The following is an 11,381-nucleotide window of genomic DNA, read 5'->3' as shown; positions in this document are numbered from 1 at the left end:
CCTACAGTTCCCTCACTGTGCAGCACTTGTCCCATCTCCACTGTGCTGGGCTTTTTTATGTTTGTGGAGACTTTAACCTGAACCAAAGGACTGAACAAGTCCTATCCCCACAACCCAGAGCTTGTTGCAGGGCCAGCAAGACAAGGTGATTCCTATTCTTGCTCTGTTTTATGTAAATGCACCTGGATGAAGGAGCCCAAGGCTATTTCATTTCATATCTGCATCACATGTCATTACTAGCCACTTTTGTGATCAATTTTCTTGGATTTCTGCTGAGCACACTTCCAAGACAACCTTACCAAACCTCCTCAACACTACATAAATCAGCACATGCCTAACGAAGGTTTAAAAATATTAGTATAGCTTGGTGAAACTGAGCACCTGTTACAAATCTGTGCCTGTCTTGAAATTTAGTGTCTCATCTTCAGGTGTGAAGAAAGGGTCATTGTACGTACATGCATAACTTTTTTCCAATACTCTTAGTTAGAAAACCCTTTATGACCGTCTCTGCACAAAAAATGATTTCTTAAAAAATCTCTGTGGAATCTCATTTGATCATTAGGGGGTACCTGAAAAGTGATAGTACACACTGATACATGACTATTCAAAATGTATATTTTGAATGCTTTCAAAATTAATGCTTTCCTGATTTTTACCAAAATCAAGCTAAAATGATTGTCATTTCTGCCCTTCTTTAGAGCTGAGCCAGGAAGTCTGTTTTACAGGATCTGTCAGGTAACTGGACACTGCTGATCATTTACAGCTGTTTTGCCACACGTCTGGACTTTCTTGTTCAGATGCAGACAATGAAAGTTATAAATGCAATTCTGCGCATGAAACATCTGTGTCACTTTACTCCAGATACTGTTTTATGGAAGGGGGTGAGCTAACCAAACTACTCACTGCCTCTGAGCAGAAGAGTTTCTGTCCCTCATCACACACTCGTCCATCTCCGCGACCTTCTACTTGCCCGTCTCCTACTAGTATGAAGAATGCAACACTGAATTCCTCTGTAAAGACAAATTAATTACTCTCCAGGCTCCACTGGCTCCCTGTTGGCTAGACATCCCATTGATATGAACCTAGACACTTAGGTCACATGTTGGCACCTAAGTTAAGGTGTCAGATTCACCTTTGTCTGATGCTGCCCTTTTATTATCTGACAAAGGTTGTAGCATTCATTCAGAACATGGGAGACCTAGATTCAATTCTTCTCTCTTTAAGAAAGTTTACATCTTCTATCACTTATGTACATTTCATCAGCAGCCAGTTGGGTATTAATTTCAGTTTCTCTGCTGGAATGCTTCAGACTTTTTATAAAATGCTCAGTGAGTATTAGGGGGAGTAAAAGGCAAATGATAATTTAGCCCACTAGTTCAGACCTTGCAGAAGTGAGATACTTGGATCCCAGTGCCTAGTTATGCTCCAGTGAATGCTTAACTGTTCTCAGACAGTGGAATAATATTGACAAAAAGCACAGAAATATGATAACTTTGTAATAACTTTGACTCTTTGACCAGTTTCAATTGGAGAAGGAAGATATTTTTAAGAATACCCTGGTAAACAAGTTAAAACTGATCCTACATTTTTAATTTCCTGACTGATTATTATGAGCAACTGGGTGAAACAGAACCATATCCATTTTTGGTGGCTTCTTTTTTTTTTTTTTTCTTTTATAAGGCAATTTATATTGAATGAATCAAATAATACACTTTGTTTTAAATTTTGCTGAAAAACTGAAATATGAAATGATCACACAGCTCTGATTTTCCATACCTATACTCATTCTACAAGCTTTTGTGCTATTATTTCAGTTTTTAAATTCTGATTCTAAAGAAATCCATTGTCAGAGATGGGTATGTCAAAATATTGGTGTTTAATAGAAAATACATTTAGCAAGATATGATCTTCACTCTGATTCTTGTACTCAGTTTAAAAAATTAAATGTGCCAAGTAATTACTCTGCACATCCAGTTTAAGCCAGTATTTAAGGGGTCCTGAGAGATTATATTTTTGTTTTTACTATATAATGTTTACGCTCATCACTAAAAGACTAGCTCTTAAAGCCTTCAAAAAATAGCAATTTTCATCTACCTGGTATCTTTTAAAAGAGAAAGAATTAACCACCATAAGTAATTATTCTGCTCTCAGCCAAGTGCCTTAAAGAGCAGTTCCAACACTCAAGGGACTTAACTCTGTTAAAATAAAAAAAAAAAAATCTGTCTTCATCAAGGTAATATTCATAAGTACATCTTCTAAGAAACAAAAGATACTTGAAGTCTCAAACTGAATCAATTCAAAAAGAAACTGCCAGGTATGCTCAGCCATTCTTCTGAACAGAACATGTATGAACTATGATTAATAACATAATTCACAAATATAGAATTCCCAAACTATATGTATCATTATTATAAACATATGTGGGATAATGTGAGCTTTAAAAAGTGGTCATATTATTAATTGCTAATGGAAAGGCTTTCAAAAGCATGTGTGTATCTAATGATGTAAAACAACCATGCCATGGAATTTTCAAAAGTAGTTTAAGTATTTAAATGCTTTCAGAGGATTATAACAATTCCTCAACTTGCCTATTCCTCTTTTTAGGAACCTAAGATAGCCTTGGGCAGTAATCTAAAGCCCTGAAGTCTCTAGAAAAAGGAAACTACTAAAACTGCTCATATAGATTTGTGGGTAAATTCTTCTCATATGTTGTGCCTCTCACAGCAGGAATAAATGGATCTAACTTGCCCCTGGTGGGAGAACTCTTTGAAAAAAGTTCAAAAAAAACTTACATTTAAAATTAAATTTCAAACTGGAATGCATGATCAAAATTTTGATATTTTCCACCATGAAAAACAGGACAGAACTGAAAAACTTTAGCCTGATAATGGCAAAATGCTACTTCTTAATGTAATGAAGATCTCCTAAAACATATATTTTGTACTGATTTAAAAATAAAATAAAAACATTTCAGCATTGCCTCAACAAAGGAAAATTATTTGGTCAGTGCAATCAGCGACATTAACAGAAGCAGAAGCAGAGTAACCTGAAGATAACCATCAATGGGTGAGTTAAGAGCAGAAACAGATTAATTCTTCTGCTCTATTTGTCTAAAACTAGAGGTATTTATTTTTTTCCAGAAGATCTGGGGAGAATGTATTCTTGTAATGTCCACTAGACCTGAAGAAAACTTGTTCTTTAATGAAACAAAATGTTTCCCTGAAACATATATTTCTGTTCTGTAAAGGTTTATTACATCTTGGATGAAAATTTTGGTCAAAATGAGAGAATGAGAGAAAAAAGTGAGAAAATAGCAAGACACACTGATGTTACATCTGAGTCAATAATCCAATGTTTATCCTATATAGAAACAAAATCTAGGTTCAAATCACTAGTCTAAATCATCCACCGGATCCTAATTCTGTACTGCAAAAAATACTAAAGATTTTTAGCTGTGTTAGACTTTCCTTGGATTTTTCATTAAAAAGAAAAAAAAAGAGATTAATTCCATTCTGTTACAGAATTAAAACCAACTATAAGTTCTTGAAATACGTGGCCTCACAATATTCATTTCCAGTCAGCCCCAGGCTCAGCCCAGTGACTTCTCTGTTCACACAATGTTTAATAACAACCTGCAGGACTGGCTCTTGGCATGAGGGTGCACCAGTTCACTGCAAGGCTTTAGCCTGTACATTTTAACAAAGACATCATGATCTAATTAATTCTTAAGGTACACTTGAACAAAGTGTCTACCTTCTTTAACTACACTCTTATTCTTTTCAAAGTTCTTATTCTTTTTAACTTTATATATTTTTGTGGAGGGATAAAGTCACACGCTTCTCTTGGTCCCCATCTCCATTCCCTTCCAACAGTGGTTCTGAGCAGTGCTCACCTTCATGAAGGCCAGTCCCTACTTGGTGTTCTGCTCTGTGCCAGGGAACATGTTTCCCATTTTACAATGTGTCTCTGTGTGTGCATCTCTTACACATTCTGTGCCTTGATTCATGTGCAATTATAACACTGAAGTGACTCAGCTTGGAGTGTTTGTGAAGTCACTTCAAAAATCACAGTAGCTGCAAATGCAGATCAGCCACACAGTTATCTGATCTCATGGTGTATGCAATTATTTTCAGGTAATTTATGTGTTTCTGACATTTTTAAGTGCTCTGGAAATAAAGTCTATCTATCTATCTATCTATCTATCTATCTATCTATCTATCTATCTATCAATCATCCGTCTATACCTATAGGTAGATAGAAATAGACAAATAGATAGATAGATCTATACCTGTAGGTAGAAGAAAGATAGATAGATAGATAGATAGATAGATAGACAGACAGACAGACAGACAGACAGATAGATAGATAGATGAATGGATTTTTTTGTGTTTGTGGTGGTTTGACCTTGGCTAAATGCCGGGTACCCACCAAGTCGCTCTATCACTTCCCCCCCTCTCCCCTTTTTTTCTCAACAGGGCAAAGAGGGGAAAGAAAATAAGATAGGGAAAAGAAACCCAACCCTTGTGGTAAAACAAAAGCAGTTTTAATATAAGCAAAGCAAAGCAAAGGTCCACACGCGGAAACAAAAAAGAAACCAGATTTGTTCTCTACTTCCCATGAACAGGCACTGTCGGGCCTTCTCAGGAAGCAGGGCTCCCATACGTGTAGTGGTTGCCTCGGAGGACCAAGGGTGACCCCACCCCCTTCCTCCTTTCTCCCAGCTTTATACTGAGCAGACGTCATATGGTCTGGAATATCCCTTTGGTCAGTTCGGGTCAGCTGTCCTGGTTGTGTCCCCTCACAAGATCTTGCCCACCCCGTCCCACTGTGGGGGGGAAATGTCAGAAAGAGCCTTGGTGCTGTGTAAGCACTACTCAGCAGTAGCCACAACACCAGTGTGCTATCAACACCCTGCCAGCTCCCAACATAAAACTCAGCACCATGAGGGCTGCTATAGGGGAAAACCAATTCCAGCTCAGTCAGACCCAGTACAGTGTTATTAACATCTAGTAGTGAGAAAAATTACCAAGAAAAACACGTTCATGGCAAGAAAACTTAGAATCATTAAGAAGATTCTTAAAAGAAAAGTCAATGTGACTTTCTGTAAATTTTCCTCTGCATCAGTCTCTGAACATATGAACAACAATTCATACATTTCTGAGTGTGGCAGGCCTGTTTACTTAAAAGAGCCTCATAGTCCAATAACAGGTCACAAAAAATACTTTTCTTCAGTATTGACTGTACTGACTAAATGTTGCTGTGCAACATTATTGGAATGAATGGTGGAGTCCTGAACCACATCAAGGCAGTAAGCATTATTTATACAGATAATACATCTGTCCCATGATACTGATCGTTGCTAATCCTATTGTAACACATAGAACAAACAAAAGATATTCCTATATTGCTGTGGAGGTTTGAATTCAGTGGGCAGCCAGATGCCACGTGACGGGCCGTTCATCTCCCCCTCCCTCTCTGGTGAAATAGTGGAGGTTCAAAATAAGAGAATTCGAAGATTGAATAAAAAAAGAAAGAATTTACTAAATATAACAAGAGAACAACAGTAACAATAGTGAGTCCAAAAAGAAATGGGTAAAATGCAGCAGTGGCTTACCGAGCTTGGCGACCACCACCTCAGCAACACACACCCAGGCCAGACCCGAAAACCCTGTGCCCACTCGAGAGAGCCAACCCCCCTATATCCCTGGGCATGACATCACATGGTATGAAATACTCCAATGAATGTTAACTCCATCCTGGTCGAAACCAGGACAGTCTCCACCCCTTATTCCATACCATTGACATTATGCTCAGGTTTCTAAATACATCTTAAGGAATCACCACCCTTTTTTCCCAGGTCTCACAGATGTCATTGCCTTAGTTTATGGGCCATCCTTCCACAATGTCTGCTGAGTTCATTTAGTCCATAACTTCGGGTTCCATCTGTCATGACAGTATACAAGGCTGGAGAAATGAGGCGGAGTTGGCTCAGTCGGTGGAGCAGGAGGCTTTGGATGTGGCACAGGGATGTTGCAAGGCACCAATTGCCATAACAGGGTTATTTGACAGTCCGGTTCATTGGCTATTCTCACCTAAAATCAAATCTCCCTGAGGCACACATTGGACTTCTCCATCCTTCTGCATTACCCACCAAGTGCACCCAGGTCCTTGGGCAAAAGTAATCCCACACATGAGTTTACCTTCACCCAATGCAGGAGTAACCCAGACAGTCTTCCCGAACATATTCCTAATGTGCACTATGGGGGCTTTATCCCCATCCACGGTATGTAGGAAGTTTGATTGAGCAGGGCCAGCTTGCTTGGCAGATCCTCTGGTATTGACTAACCAGGTGGCTTTTGCTAAATGCACGTCCCAGTGTTTGAAAGTTCCACCACCCATTGCTCTCAGTGTAGTTTTCAGCAATCCATTGTATCGCTCAATTTTTCCAGAGGCTGGTGCATGATAGGGAATGTGATGTATCCACTCAATACCATGTTCTTTGGCCCAGGCAACTATGAGGTTGTTTCGGAAATGTGTCCCATTATCTGACTCAGTTCTTTCTGGTGTGCCATGCCACCATAAGACTTTCTCCTCAAGACCTAAAATGGTGTTCCGGGCAGTGGCATGGGACACGGCATAAGTTTCCAACCAACCAGTGGCTGCTTCCACCATTGTAAGCACATAGTGTTTGCCATGCCGAGTTTGTGAGAGCGTGGTATAATCAATCTGCCAGGCCTCCCCATATTTATACTTTGACCATCATCCTCCATACCAAATGGGCTTTAACCATTTGGCTTGCTTGATCGTAGCACATGTCTCACATTCATGGATTACCTGTGCAATAACATCCATGGTTAAATCCACCCCTCGATCACGAGCCCATCTATATGTTGCATCTCTTCCCTGATGGCCTGAGGGGTCATGGGCCCAGTGAGCCATAAATTGTTCACCCTTATGTTGCCAGTCCAGATCTAGTTGAGCCACCTTGATCTTGGCAGCCTGATCCGCCTGTTGGTTGTTCTGATGTTCTTCAGTGGCCTGGCTCTTGGGTACATGAGCGTCTACATGGTGTACTCGAGCAGCAATATCTTGCTATAATTCAGCAGCCCAGACAGGTTTGCCTCTGCGCTGCCAGTTGCTCCGTTTCCACTGCTGTAACCACCCGTTTTGTTGTTATCTCAAACAAAAAACCTCAGTGCCCCATGTTGGGTGCCAAAAATTGTAGAGGTTTGAACTCAGTGGGCAGCCAGATGCCACGTGGCCGGCCGGCCGGCCGCTCCCCCCTCCCCGGTGAAAGAGGGGAAGGACAAAAAGAAGAGAATTCGTAGGCTGAATAAAAAAGAAAGAATTTACTAAATATAACAAGAGAACAATGGTAACAATAGTGAGTCCAAAAAAGAAATGGGTAAAATGCAGCAGTGGCTTACCGAGAGTGGCGACTGCCCCCACAGCAACACACACCTGGGCTGGACTGAAAATCCCATGCCCGCCCGAGAGAGCCCGCCCTGCTATGTCCCTGGGCATGACATCACATGGTACAAAATACTCCAATGAAAGTTAACTCCATCCTGGTCAAAACCAGGACAATTGCCAAATCTTTCAAAGTCACTCAGTAAATTTGAAACAGTATTTTTCAATCAGGGTTATAGTTTTTAACTTTTTCTTTTTTTTTTTCTTAATTTCTCTTCCTAAGAATATTTAATCTGCCTAAAATGAGAAATGGCAAGTTTTTCTGAGAATGAAAAAATTTCTCTGTATTGCAGATCAGAAATTGTGACACTCATTTAAGTAAGTAGGAATTGAGCTGTAGCATGTGATACATCACATCTTTGTATGTTTTCAAAAATTGCCTATAAAGATTTGCATGTCAGTAACATAACCTTCCAAGACCTTATTTTCTACTGAAAATATTAAAATTAACTCCTGGAGCTGCTCACGTTTCATGCACTCCAATGCATTTAAACCACTTTTTTCTTATGAGTGTCAGTTGCGCCATTTCATAGATTTTAAAGCCATATATCATGGAAATTTAATTTGATCTTCTAGGTAATTTATGACAGTATTTCACTCAACAACTCTTGCACCCCCCTTAGCAGTTCATGCTTAAACTAAGCATGTCTTCAAATATATTTAATCTCAATTTAAAGATTCCAGGTGATGAAGAACTGATCACATTCTTGACAATCTTTTCTAAAACAGTTTGCTCAACGTTTTCTGACTCAGATTGCTAGACACTGTATCTCACAAGTACTTTGTGAGATTAGTAGCATTTTCTAGTTTAATTTGCTTTAACATATGTAAATCATTATTGGCCATGGTCATTTTTTTCCTTCTTCTTCTGTTTTACAAGAGAATTACCTTGAAAACCTGAATGTGTTTATCAAATCTGAGATTTCTTAAGTATGACTAGAGACACTGGTATGTGTTACTGTGGCAATCCACAAATAGGGATCTCTTTTGCAGAGCTCACGTTTGCAGGCATTTGCAGGCATTCTGTTTTGTCAGTCCACAATGCACCAGTTTCATATCTATGTGACTATTGTAGAATATTCAAAAGTTTTATGTAGATCCCACCTGCATTTTGTATGTCAGAGTTTGGTTCTTCTAACTTATCATTACTTTGCAGTATCCCAAATATGTGTTAAACAAAATTTTAGGGACAATCCCCTTTGAAAGAAAATCTATTGATAAAAAAAAGTCAAGAATAAAGAAAGCACTGAGTGGAGAAGGGTATCCATCCTTTATAAAATTCCTTTTTTTTTCCCTTTTACCTACCTTTACTCTCCATGAGAGCAGCTATTTCAAATATTTAGTGTACCAGCATTCAGGAGGCTTTTGAAAAACCTTTGTGCTAAGATACAGCTACTTGCTAAGAAAAGGCCTATTTTTTGTCACCAACTATATAAGGCTGAGGTTAGGAAATGCATTAAATCCTACCGTAATAAAGACCAGCTAGTATATGCACAGTTGACTAAAAATCAGATCAGTCAGTGTTGATATGCTTCCTTTGTGCTATTCCAGAAGTGTTAGGGGTTATGATTCTGCTTTATCTTGAGCTCAGTACAGGGGCGATGCTGTTACAGGCTTCTGGACTAAGGAGGGATCACATCCAGCAGTTATGCCTTTACATGTCTGTAGAGACATGCTCTGAAATGAATTAAAGGGCTTTTCAAATCCCAGAAAGCTTCTCACAGGAAGTCTGTAACAGAGCACAAAGTTGAATCCGGGACAATGAAGTCCCAGGCTTGCTCACCACTGAGGCAAGCATTCTTGCTTTAATGGGATGTAAGTGCAAAATTATGTAATGTAGTTTGGTTAAATATATTTTAACTTACTCACAGAAATGTTGGTTGGAATGGATCTCTGAAGGTCATCTAGTCCATTCTTCTACTCTCAGTAGGACTAACACCAAGACTAGATCAGGTCAAGAATTGCTTATCTGCTTTATTTTCTCTATTTTCTCTCACCTTGATTAAAAACAAAACAAAACAAAACAACACAGTAGAAAATAGTTTTAAATTTCTTTTTCATTTATATTTTTCTTGATTTTGGAACATTCCAACAAATCTTTAAATTAGAGAAAGGCCAGAACATATTTCAGATATCTTCAAGAAGTTCCTGATATTTCTGCTTTTTGGTGATATCCAAATCCAATCTGAATTCTTGATTGTAAAGTCATGGGTATAATATAGTTCTTGAGAGAAAGGAAAGGATAACACAGATTTTCTCATACTTACATTAGCTCAGTGATTTCCAGTTCTAGTTAGTTATTTCAGCATTAAATCATCTAAATAATGCTGCATTTTGAAATATATTCTGTTATATACATATATCTCACACAATCTATTAATATGTACCTAGTAGCTACATACTTATGAGACATTAGAAGCACTAAGTGCAATATTCCAAAGCCAAATGTAACTGCAATTCATGAAAATGTTTTTCCAAAGTAATTGTGACCGTATTGCAATGCTACTCCTTCCTTCTTGTGCACTCATTAATTTAATATTATATTTTTTAATTCTGTGTGAGGAAAAATATTACATACCTTTTATCCATTTCAACAATAGATGGGCAGTGTTACTTTTGATTTCTTACCTATGCATGCTTTTCCTATGCTGGTTGCATATTTGCTGTAGTCTTACCATCCTCAAAACAAGAATAGTTACTAAAATCACAACTATAAACTAAAGAAGTGCTACAGCATCTCAGATAAGGTGTTCTGAACAATCCTTTGCATATCCACAGCTCTTTTTCAAAAAGTTACCACAGGAACAAACAGAAATCTTGATGGTAAAACACAATTTTATGGCACCTTTAACAGAAACTGCATAGCATAAGCCTCCCATAAGGGGAAGATTTTTTTAGGACACCAGTGTGAATGAGGATCGCAAATCCCATTTGGACTTTCCATAGGAAAATCACCTACTCAACAACTGAGCTAACTTGAACTAGTTCTGGTCTCAAAAGGAGCTGCTGAGCTTCTCATGAGCTAGTGTACTCTGCCAGGATGGACACGTAGCTTCCAGTATCCCATTAACCCAGTTAGCATTAGCTCAAGTTACCCTGCAGTATTACTATACACATAGTTTCAGAAAAACCCACTCTAAAGCCTCAGTAAAGACCTATGTATTTTTGCATTCGTTGCATTAACGTGAAACTGCAGAATTAAAACCAGTTTTGTGTGCTCCTTTGTCTACAGCCACTGCAAGCAAAGGTAGTTGAAACACTACAGCTTTAGATACTGAAAGCAGTAGCACTGGGACTATAAATGGTACCAGCAGCCACCTGCCATTTCGTAAACACATGCTATGTCTCATAAAGCAGGTAAGCTGCTGCCTGAACGCCAAGTCCTGCAGCTGAGACACACACATTGAGGAGATGGTATGGATCCTGGGTTACTCTTTTCCTGAAGGGGTTAATTTCCACCAGCAAAATGGAAATTTGGAACATTTAGCTTCAGGCCTTCCATGTAGCTTTGCACTATTTGAGGAATAATCCAATGCAAAATCATAAAGATTTTGTTATCTCAGGATATTTGTTCTCATCTGTTCCTAACCTTTCTCTTGACAAACAGTAGGAGTAATCTTATGGGACGAAATTCTCTGCTGTTACAGCAAGGGCACTACATCAAAAGGTTGCTAGGGCATCAGCACATGATAATTTGGCCTTTTTGTCATTTCTGCTAAGCTTAATGAAAATGGCAACATTAACCCTCCTTACTTGAGGCATTTAACTTTGTGCCTAAGGTGGGAGCCTGTGCACTGCGTGGAGCCGGGGAGTGAGGGCGGCTCCCAATGCAGCTGTTCTCAATTACTCTCTAAAGGCTACCTTTACTACAAAGGGTCTCTGGGGTCCCAACACAGGCATCCAAGTCAAAG

Source organism: Strix aluco, chromosome 2 (genome assembly GCF_031877795.1).
Source record: "Strix aluco isolate bStrAlu1 chromosome 2, bStrAlu1.hap1, whole genome shotgun sequence".
Classification (NCBI taxonomy): Eukaryota; Metazoa; Chordata; class Aves; order Strigiformes; family Strigidae; genus Strix; species Strix aluco.
This window is presented reverse-complemented; position numbering follows the sequence as displayed.